Source organism: Myotis davidii, unplaced genomic scaffold, assembly GCF_000327345.1.
Source record: "Myotis davidii unplaced genomic scaffold, ASM32734v1 scaffold1465, whole genome shotgun sequence".
NCBI lineage: Eukaryota > Metazoa > Chordata > Mammalia > Chiroptera > Vespertilionidae > Myotis > Myotis davidii.
In genome coordinates, this window is record NW_006295980.1 from 316,944 (window position 1) to 328,443 (window position 11,500).

Consider the following 11,500-nt stretch of genomic DNA (forward strand, 5'->3'; position numbering starts at 1 on the left):
TCAACAAAAATATATTTAAAAAATAATGGGCTGGGAATAGAAGTGCTTTTGGAAAAGACTTTGCCTCAGGAAACTGCATGAAAATTACTGAGCTTCAAGCTGGAGCCCAGGGACACTCAGAGAAGCTGTGAATTCTAGAGTAGTTGCTACTTCTTGCTCACTAGGTCCAATCAGCTTATCATCATTAATGTAATAGAACTTTGAGATGTCTTGTAGAAGAAAAGATCGATCAAGATCTTCACAGACTAAATTATGACATAGGGCTGGGGAGTTGATATATCTCTGATGTAGGACAGTGAAGATGTAAGTATTACTGGCCTTGCCAGTTCAAAGCAAACTGCTTCTGGTGGTTATACAAACAGTGAGAAAAAAGCATTTGCAAGTTCAATAGCTGCATAACAAGTACCAGGGTATGTGTTCATTTGCTCAAGTAATAAAATCACATCTACAATAGTAGCTGCAATTAGAGTCACTGCCTGGCTAAGTTTATAATAAACTACTGTCATCCTCTAAGATCCATCTGTTTTCTACACAGGCTAAGTAAGCGAGTTGAATGAGGATGTAGTGGGAATCACCATCTCTGCATGTTTCTGGTTCTAAATGGCATCACTAGACTCAGAAATCCCTCCAGGAATGTGGTATTGCCTTTGGTTTACTATTTTCTTAGATAAAGGAAATTCTAGTGGTTTCCACTTGGCCTTTCTCACCGTAATATCTTTCACCCCACAGGCCAGGGAACCAATGTGGGCATTCTGTCAGTTACTGAGCATATCTATTCCAATTATATATTCTGGAATTGGGGAAATAACCATTGGATGAGTTTAGATACTTAATGGACCCCCTGTGAAACAGACCTGATCCATTGATCACCTGACCTACATAAACCACCACTCTGACTGGTAGACCCCAGAAACACTTTGAGTCTTCTGGAATTAGTGTCAATCCAGAAGCAGTGCTCAATACTCCCTGAAAAGTTTGATTATTTTCCCCCTCATGCACAATCAGCCTGTTAAAAGGCCATATGTCTCTTTGGTAAATCCTGGCAGAAAGATTTGCAGTATATATTTTTGGCAGTATGGAGGGGGTCCTTCCTTCAGAGACCTGGACTCCCCTTTCTTTTTTTTTTCTTCTGGATGCAAGAATGGTTTAATGTATGCAAATCAATCAATGTGATCCATCACATTAATACAATGACAGAAAAATATCCTATGATTATTTCAAAAGACACAGAAAAAGCATCTGACAGAACTCAATATCGGTTCATGATAAAAACTCTTAATAAAATGGGTACAGAACATACCTCAATATAATAAAAGCCATACATGACAAGCCTAGAGCTAACATCATACTCAATGGAAAAACAATGAAAGCTTTTTTTCTAAGATCAAAAACAAGACAAGGGTGCCCATTCTTACTCAACACAGAACAGAAATTCCTAGCCAAAGCAATCAGGTAGATAAAAGAAATAAAAGGCACCAGAACAAATAATAAGAAGAAGTAAAATAGTTTCTACTTGAAGATGACATGATTTTATATAGAGAAAATTCTAAAGAATCCACCAAAAAACTATTCAATCTAATAAACAAATTCAATAAAGTTGCAGCATACAAAATTAACATACAAAATCAGTAGCATTCCTATACACTAACAATAACTTATCTAAAAAGAAATAAAGAAAACAATCCCATTTACAATACTATGGAAAACAATATAAAATACTTAGAAATAAATTTAACCAAGGAGGTTAAAGATCTCCACACTAAAGTTGCAGCATACAAAATTAACATACAAAATCAGTAGCATTCCTATACACTAACAATAACTTATCTAAAAAGAAATAAAGAAAACAATCCCATTTACAATACTATGGAAAACAATATAAAATACTTAGAAATAAATTTAACCAAGGAGGTTAAAGATCTCCACACTGAAAATTACATAACATTGATAAAAGAAATTGAATACAAAAATAAATGGAAAGATATCCCATGTTCATGGATTGAAAGAATAACATTATTAAAATATCCATACTACGCAAAGCCATTTATAGATTTAATGCAATCCCTATCAAAATTCCAGTGGCATTTTCTACAGAAGTATAAAAACAGTCCTAAAATTTATATAAAACCACAAATGTGCCCAAATAGCCAAAGCAATCCTAAGAAGAATAAAGCGGGAGGCATCACACTTCATGATTTCAAGTTAAATTATAAAGCCATAGTAATGTCAGACCAGAAATCTTAAAACTCCTAGAATAAAACATAACAGCCAATCGACGTTTCTCTCTCATTGATGTTACTCTCACTCTCACTCTCCCTTCCTCTTTCTGAATTGAATTAAAACATTTTTTAAAAAGCTTCTTGACTTGGTTCTTAACAATGACATTTTAGATGATACCGTCAAGCCCCCTGAGGGTTAGGCTGTAAAGCTGACATTCAAGTTGGCAAGACAACTCTATCCATCCTTGATGACTTGCAAAATCCAAGAGGCTAAATTCTGATTTATCCTACAAAACTGTTCACTATTTTCCAGGAGCAATGTCAGAGTAGTCCTTCAGCACTCCAGCCATGTGTTCATTATGAGTTGTAAGTCATCTTTTTTTTTTTTTTTCCTGTGAAGCAGGCTTTTTTCTTTTCTAAATAGGGGCTACTTTCTTTGGTCCAGATTCCTGCATCGAAGAAATACCCTGTCGCTTCAGATATTCTCAGATTTTCTCCTCATCCATTGAATCCACAGTGACACTCCTCCACAGTTTCTGAAACTCTTTGTCCATAGAAAATTGACAGCTTTTATCATCGAAGAAAAGAATTTTCTTCTTATCAGGACGATTTAGAGATAATATCTGGTCCCCTAAAGACTTGACAGCTCTCTGGGAATTGGGCAGTCCTTCCTCTATGTCTTCTAGAAGAATTCCTCCTAAGCCTCACTGGTCATGCTTATCTAAGAGTCTAAGCAGAGCCTTCTTATCTTTTAAGTTGTACTTGGTCTTGAAGGCATACTTCCCATCTATTACTTCAATTTGGGGATTATTGATTAATGTCTCAGACATTAGCCATTGTTTCTGCTTGAGTGCAATATCTAAATGTTGTGTTCCGTCCAAAATTTTTCCTAAAGTTAGAGGATGTGTATCTCCTCCCTGATGATGTGTCAGTCTCTATGTGGTCTCCAACGTTCGGTCCTCAGGTATCAGGGTTCTCTCCTGCGAGTTTCCTATTGATTATTCAGGAAGTTTTCCTGTATTTTAGTTGTAATTCCAGTTTGTTCCTGGGAGCATGAACATGCAGCATCCACTTACTCTGCCACCATTTTTAATCTCCCTGGTCTCCCCTTTCATTCAAAGGGTTCTAAGTCTGTAAACTGGCTCAAGTCTTACAATTTATTTGGGGCCATATATCTCTGTTTTGGTGACTTAAATTAATCTTCAGTGGACTTGACCTAGGATTCTTCACTTATACAGTTCAAGTAAGAATATAGTAGACTACCCATCTATTTCTCTTCAAGGGACACAGTGATCAACTAACCAATGCCACAAGTCTTTGTAACTCAGACTGTTCTCATTACTTCTTTGACTTTGCTGTCTATTACAGTAACTATGCCTACTTTGTTTTTTGTCAATTAAATGCCCTCACTTGGCCCTTGTCACCCTGGGATCCAGTTATCCCCGTTGCATTTAAAGATACTGGTTCAGTGGCAGTAATAACGACTATAATTTCTGACCTATAGAGAAGAGTGAGCACAGAGCTCTTCAAAAATGTATTTCTCACAGTCATGAAAGGTATGTTCTCCCAGGGTGGGTGAACAGGTCTTACATGATAAATCCACTTTTACATTCCAGTCTCCCTAAGCTTTCAGATAGAGTATACCAAAGGAGTTCTAGCATTTTAAATTTGTTTAGTGTAGACCACCTTTTGGTCCATGTTTCAACCAACCAACAAAAGTGATAGCACCTTTTCTAATCCATCAAGCTGCATGATTGAGTCCAGAATCTCTGCTTAGTGGGCCCATATTCATATATTCAGCCCAATCCAACTTTATGTTCTTCACATTGTTATCTCATACTCTTAATATTAGTTTCCACACAAATTCCCTAGATTTTTGTCTGTATAAATTGGAAAAATCACACAGTTCTTTTGATGTGTAATGTGCCTTCTCATGGGTCACACTTTGTACTTCACATTTTGGAGCCTGCTAGGACTCATGACTAGTCAAGAAGCAAAGACAAGTGTTGGGTAGATTATGAGGAAAATCCGCAACGTTTGTTTGGAAGTAAACTACCTCAGGGGAAGCCATTAAAGGTTTTTAGGTACAGCAAGTTTAACCTCTTCAGACAGGTGTGGAAGGAAGGGTTGCTTCTATTGGCAGAGAAGACTCAGCAGAATTTAGGGGTTCACTGTCCCCAGCTTGATTGGGATCTGTCCATATGTCCCCATGCCAACATTCAAGATCTCATTTCTTTCCAATCAATGCCCTTACTTTAACAGAAGACACCCTGTGAAGTTTGGGATTTAATTTACATTGTAATTTAGCCACTTGCAGGATGATAGTCTGGGTTTTGTTTTCAGAAATCTCTGCACTGTGGCTACCCCATGGTTACTATATTTTTCAGTTATGTGATTCTCATTCAGTTCTTTTTTATGTATTCTATTTGTTTTGAGATTTTATATTTTTTCCAAGAGAATTTGTAATTATTTTTATGATGGCTGCTTTAAAATTCTTGTCAGAGAATTCTGATATCTGAATTATCTTAGTGCTAGGGCCAGTCTGTTTTCATTTCTCATTTGAGTTGTGACCTTCCTGGTTCTTTGTATGATTTTTATTGTATCCTGCACATTTTGGGCATTGTTAGGAGACACTTGATTCTTTTTTTTTTTTTTACTTTAGCAGGCAGCCCCCCTTTTTAGGTTTGGCATGCAGCCCTGGCCTACTATTGTGGACTATGGTTGTAATGACAGTATGGTTTTCAGAGATTATGTGGTGCTCCATTTGGTATGCTTGGTTTATAGCATGTCTTCCCTGCTGATGCTGCTAGAGGGGGTGAAAGGAGCTTTCCTAGACCTGGCCATCTAGTGGTGGAGGAAGGGATTCTGCTAACTTCTGCAAGAAGAATGTTTCCTGTGTTGGGAGCTGCTGGAGGCAGGAGTCCTGCTATTAGGGGGTGGAGAACATTGTCTAGGCCTGGAACTTATGGTCTGATTTCCTTTGCTGGAGCCTTCCAGCAGCAAAGTATCTCTGGGTGGTGGAGAGCATTCTCAGGGTCAATGGTTAAGGAGAGATTTCCTGAACCAGGCACCCTTCTGAGACACAAGCCCAGGAAGAGTCAGGAGAGCCCAGCTCCCTGGGGGTCTGCCTTGCCATCACTTTGTGGTTCTTGTCCCCATCAATCCTTTTCTTACCTGCCCTCTCTTTAGCAGGGAGGGGTGGACATGGCAAAGCCCTTTTTGTTTTGTTTTGTTGGTCCTTGAATATAGGACCATTCTTAAGTGTTCGTGACCTTGTGGAAGAATTTCAGTTGTGAATCTACTGTGCCATACACACCAAGACCTATCTAACCACCACAAAAAGTTGCAGTGGCAAATATTTAGGGATGTGAAACCAAGAGTTTTCTTTCCCAAAATCACTTTTGCTGCTCATGACCCCTTCCCTATTGAAGCCGAGGAATCCCCTTCAGTAGAATGACAAAAAGCAGCATCCAATCAAGGTGTACCTTTGGATTTCTAAAACAGATTTTGGAAGCCCACTGCATAGACCTTAGTTTTTAAAGCTAATGTGTTTATTTGCAAAAGCTGGGTTTTATTAAAAGAAAGAAGTATATGCAGACCCTCAGATAGCCAAAGCTTAGAGCTCATAGACTAGATATATGCATTTTCAGCCATAGATAAGTAGGATCTAGAATAGGATAAAGTGTTTGCTTCTCTCCCTGAAGAGGGAATAGGGCACTTCTAGAGCTAGGGATGGGGCTGGACACAATATCAGTATGTGCTCTAGGCAGGCTGTGCATTGCACAACTCCAAGGTGCATCACATGTGAATGGGTTCACTTTAATTACAAAGTGCACAACCTGTATAACTGTATGAAATGACCCTGGGAAGAGGCTTGGAAAGGAATGAAAGAGTATTGAGATAGTAAATGTGAAAGATTGGGAATCTCAGAGCATAATTGAACCTGGCCCTACATTCTACCTGTATTTCTGGGACAAACCCTATCAGTGCCCCACACCAGCAGGAGAAGTCAAGAGGAGGTCAGAAATTGAGCTCTTACCCTTTGAAACAGCGGGGAGGAATCTGGAGAGTATTATGCTAAGCAAAATAAGCCAGTCAGAGAAAGACAGGTATCACATGATCTCCCTCATATGTGGAATGTAATGAACCAAATAAACTGATGAACAAAATAGAAACAGTGGCCTAGATACATGGAACAGACTGACAGCTGTCAGAGGGGAGTGGCTTGTGGGGGATAGATGAAAGAAGGGAGGGGGTGGAGGTGGGTTAGAAGAGGTCAATGGGGGGATAAAAGGGTCATATGTAATGATTTCAACAATAAAGATTTATAAATACATAAATACATACATACATACATACATACATACATACATACATAAAATGAGCCTGGCATTTAAGGAGGAGAGATCCTGAGACAGTATCCTTGAGTTCCCGAGGGCTAATGAATAGCATGAGTGAATTTCAGGTATAGGCTCAGAAAGAGACTCCATAGAAATGCTGAGAGGACTGGTAACAAGACAAGGCCTGGAACTTGGAAGAAGGTGCCCCAAAGTGTACAACTATACTGATTGGAGGCCATGGCAGCAGCCATCAGCACTGTCAGCAGATGCTAGTGTGTGCCAAAGGCCAGGAAGGATCAGTTACACCCATCCACCAAATATATGAGGGGTGGGGATCACAAACACTCAAAGACTAAGAGAGGTGAGAGGGGAAAGAGGACAGGTCCTTGCTGTAGTCATCTGTAGCTAAATCATTTCTTGTGAAAGAGGAAGAGAGGAAAGAAGAGTGAGAAGCAGAAGAGGAGGGGGAAGCAGAAAAAGTAATGATTTGGTAGGGAGAAAAGAGAAGGAGAGGGAAAGGAGGAGAAAAGCAAGGGGAGATGTGGAGGAGGAGTGAGGAAGAGGGGGATGACGACTAGAAGGAGGGAGAAGGAAAGGGGGGAAAGCAAGAAGGGGACAGGGACATGAGGGAGTATATATAAGAGGGGAAAGCAACCCTTATAAGGATATTGGATTTTAAATCTACACAATTGAAATGCAGAACAAAATAAATAATTAATTGCACAAGAGAAATTAAGTTTTAAACTAGAAGAGATTGAGTCACCTTCAAGGGACAAGGTTTAATAATTTCTTCCGTCTGTAGAAATGGGAGTTCGTGAGCAGGTTGACCTAAGATATAGCGCTATAAAGAAAGTTACATTTCTGAGCTACTTGAAATTACAAATCTGCTAGAAACTGCCAATATCCTCAAAACTTCTAAGTGGTGTCAAAATGCTTGCATGTCCATTGGGAAGTTTCTCTTATTCTGTAGCTGAACTTCATGAAACAGTTGTCTGCTATTACAAGAATCAAAGCTCTCCACGCTAAAAAAAACAATAAGAAAATCTGAGTTAGATAAAAAATATGTATTTGCAGGATTTGGGGGAATCTTTGGTACTGATGGGTGCTATCTGACTCTACCCACTGACACAGCCTCCAGGTGGAAAATGCCCTCAGGCTGCACCATATGCTGAGAGTGCACACTACTCTAGACCTCAGTAACAATTCTGAATCCATCTGTCTTATGCAGAAACCAGGAGAGCACAGCATGAAGGGAAAGGAACATTCTCTCAGGGAGCAACAACTCTGTTTGGCACACCTTTCCACAAATACTCCTAATCCCAAATGGAATAACTACTTGCTCCTTCCTCTGTTCATGGTGCCCTTGATCCTACCTGAGCCACTTGCTTTGGGTCTTGCCACATCAATGATTCTCCTTCTTGCAAAAACGCATTTACTCAGAGACATTCTTTTCTCAGGTTGGGAAATAAAAACACCAAGGGTTCTTGTGTCAGTTTAGTACAGGGGATTTGTTGACTTACTGTGGGGTCAAAAAAGAAGTTAGGGGTGAAGAAGATTCAGGCTGAGTATGGGGAAGGTGTTATCACTACCAAGAGGGCTAAGAGTAGCAGAGAACAGGGAAGATGAGGAGTTCTGTTCTGGGCTCCCAGCCTTCTCTGCATCCAGTCCTCCCTCATAAACAGTCCTATGGTTAGATATGAGATTAAAGAGAAAGTGTTTCAGCCACTGAATACCCTGGTATCACACACATGCACACGTGTAAGTATACATAATGCACAGGCAGTGTGTGCATGTACATTAAACACAGCTCCAGCATTCTACTGGAGGGTCTCTGGTCATCACCCAGAACACAGGCCCCTCCACACATATTAGTGAGCCCCTTTCTTCTCTTTTTTCCTCCAAGATGGCATTAACTTGGAGTGGAACAGGGGGAGTAAGGCAGCCAATAAAAAGAAAAAGAGGAAGGAGAGGAAGCAATATTTTCCTGGTTTCAAATCTACTTCTTGTTCCTATTCCTGTCCCCAGCCCAGAAAGATCAAGGAGGGGTGAGCATTGTGACCCTGTCTTTTAGAGCATTTGGGAGTGATTGAGGATCTTCCTGAGACACTTGGCATTGGTATTCCAGGCACTGGACAGTGGAGGTGAGTCAAACGCTATAGGAAGAAAGAGTCATATAAGTGGAGCACTGTGTACCCCTACAAACCAAAGGGAGGAAGGTTCCTAAGGAGATGAGTGTGAACATGGCTGGTCCTTTGCAGCACTCCTTGGTTTCTGGTCAATCTTCCTTTCTCTCTCTGTCTCCCTGGCAGCCATTTCCCTTTTGAATATCTTATTTGTGATTCTGATTTCTGGAGAGACAGATCAAGCCCCCCGAGCGGACATTTTGAGACCTCATCATCACCATAAGTAAAGGGTATTTTCTTCCCGTAAACTCAGCACACCACTGAGCCTCTATGAAGAGGGCCTTTCTGGTCTTCAACCCACCCAGACTCTCCCATAGGAGTTCACACCCTCCCTTGGCTGAATAGTCAGAGTTCACATGATCTGTGTGAGACTGCCTTCGTTACCAGTCCTTCATGGATGGCAGGCATCCCCTGTGAGAAGTGGAGCTGTCAATACCAATTTTGGGGGGAGTCAGCCAAGTGTGAGGTAATATAGAGTTCAACCTGAACCTTCTGCCCCACTGGTGTGGACACTTTTACTATGTCCCTATATATCCAAGACTGCCTGGCGTGTGCTAATCACCATTGCTAAATTTCTCTTTGCTGCTGGTGTTGTCTCTCAACAGGATGATTGTGAGATTTATCTATGTTGGTTCATGGAGCTCTATGTTGTAAGTATTGTGTTTTCCCTTAGATGCCAGTGAACTGGCCATAATGGGTTCTTGATCTCTAGTTTGTCTCTTCCTCCCTCTACCAAACTCCCTGGTTTATCTCCTCCTAGCTCTTCCCTCAGGTCTTCACCTCAACTCTTCATGTTCCCCCACACCACTGCCTTTATTTGCTCACAAGTAGGAGGTTAACAGTCGTAGCTCAGCGGTGCTCAGACACCCTCCCCTCCATCCCACAGACATACCTGACCCTCTGAGGAGAGACGGGCTATACTCTGACAAAGCCAATTCAGAGCATGCACAAGTGAAGGGGGTATGAACAGGGAGGGGTATGCAGAGGACATGGAGAGGTTAAATTGTCTGCATAATAAAGAGCTGGGAGAAACTGAGCAAAGGAGACAGAATGACAGCCCCTGAACTGTAGGTGGGTGAGAAGGACAAGAGGGTGTTGTGGAAATGGTTTACAAGTTGTAAGGGGAGAGCAGATAGGGTAAGGGAAAGGCTGCTTGGAGTTTACTTTTGGATATCACTTTACAGGAGAGTCATGCCTGGAATATATGATGGTATGAACTTTTTGTCCTTATTTTAAGGTAATCTTACTGGTCATTTTAGCTTGCCCATATCCACCACCCCTCCTATCTCTTAGCTCTCCCTGTCTTCTCTTCAGCTTAGCTCTCACCTCTGAATGCCCAATTTGCCACTTAACAACCATTTCCAAGTTCTTTATTTTTTTTGTGGGTTTTTTTTTTTTGTTAATCCTCACTGGCGGATATTTTTTCCCATTGATTTTTAGAGAGAGAGAGTAACATCAATGTGAGAGAGACACATTGACTTGTTGCTTCTTGCACACGGCCTGACTGGGGCCCGGGATTGAGCCTGCAACTGAGGTACATGCCCTTGGCTGGACTCGAACCTGTGATCCTTCAGTCTTTGAGTGACATTCTACCCACTGAGCCAAGCTGGCCAGGGATCATTTCCAAGTTCTTGAGTGGGTATCTGCCTTTCCCAGCAATTCCTTTGGGGAACTTTTTTTCTGGAAGCCCTTACACTACCGGTCTTTATGACCTATAGGCTGGCTTCACTTCAGTCAAATGAATTCTCTTCTGTTAACAGTGGCCTGAACAGGTTTACTCAACATGGCAAAATAAAGGGACCTGGGGGGGGGGGGGCCACTCTTTGGGGACAATGAGAATAACAATGGCCTTTAGAAGACCCTGAAGGTTTGATATTTTCATATTAAAATGCCTGTGATCTATTTTTTTATATTTAGTAGAATAAACAAATAAACACAGCTGTAGTTTCTAAATGATGTTTTCATGAGAATCAGAGTAATAAAAAAGAGTGTCCTAAGCTCCCCACCCAGCTCATGGCTTGTTCTTAATGTCTTCTCATCAGGGTAAGCAACTAGGCTTTAGAGGTGAATATAGTGGCTGTCTCTCCAAAATGCACAGGGAGAGGAGTTCTGAGTCCTGGAGTGACCTGGTACTACATCACTATTCCCTTGCTTTTTCACATTAAAGGTGGAAGAACTCTGACATGCAGCATGATCTTGCCATCCCCAGTATCTGAGAGTTGCTGCTTAGTATGTGAGAATGAATGGACTCCCCTTCAATGTAAATCAAGAAAGTTATATGGCATAAAAACACATCAAATCAAAAGGAGTGAAAATGCAGTTTTATTTTAACAGCTGTCAAAAGGAGGACTCTGTCATCCTAAATCATTTTTTCTGCATTTTCAAAAGTCACAGGCAGGCATAAGCAGGCAAGTCACATGAATTTTTTTCAAAGGTCAACTCTAACCTGGTGTGGCTTATGTCAGCATCCACAGCCTCTTGACAGATCCACATCATTTCTCAGAATCTCCAGCTGCTTACCAAGTAAAAAGGTCAGCACATGAGCCAAGCTGGCCAGGGACTATTTCCAAGTTCTTGAGTGAGTACCGTATTTGCCGGCGTATAAGACGACTGGGCGTATAAGACGACCCCCTAACATTTCCACTCAAAATACAGAGTTTGTTATATACTCGCCGTATAAGACTACCCCCTCTTCCGCACACCTTCCACACACCAAATAAAAGGTAAAACAATATCAGATTTGATTTTAACATTTTAA

General features: G+C 41.0%; 1 pseudogene; it reads right to left on the minus strand.

The window, feature by feature from the left end:
• Nucleotides 1–2,512: 2,512 nt before the first annotated feature.
• The window catches only part of LOC102774308, a 12,573-nt pseudogene continuing 3,585 nt past the window's right edge, over nt 2,513–11,500 (minus strand).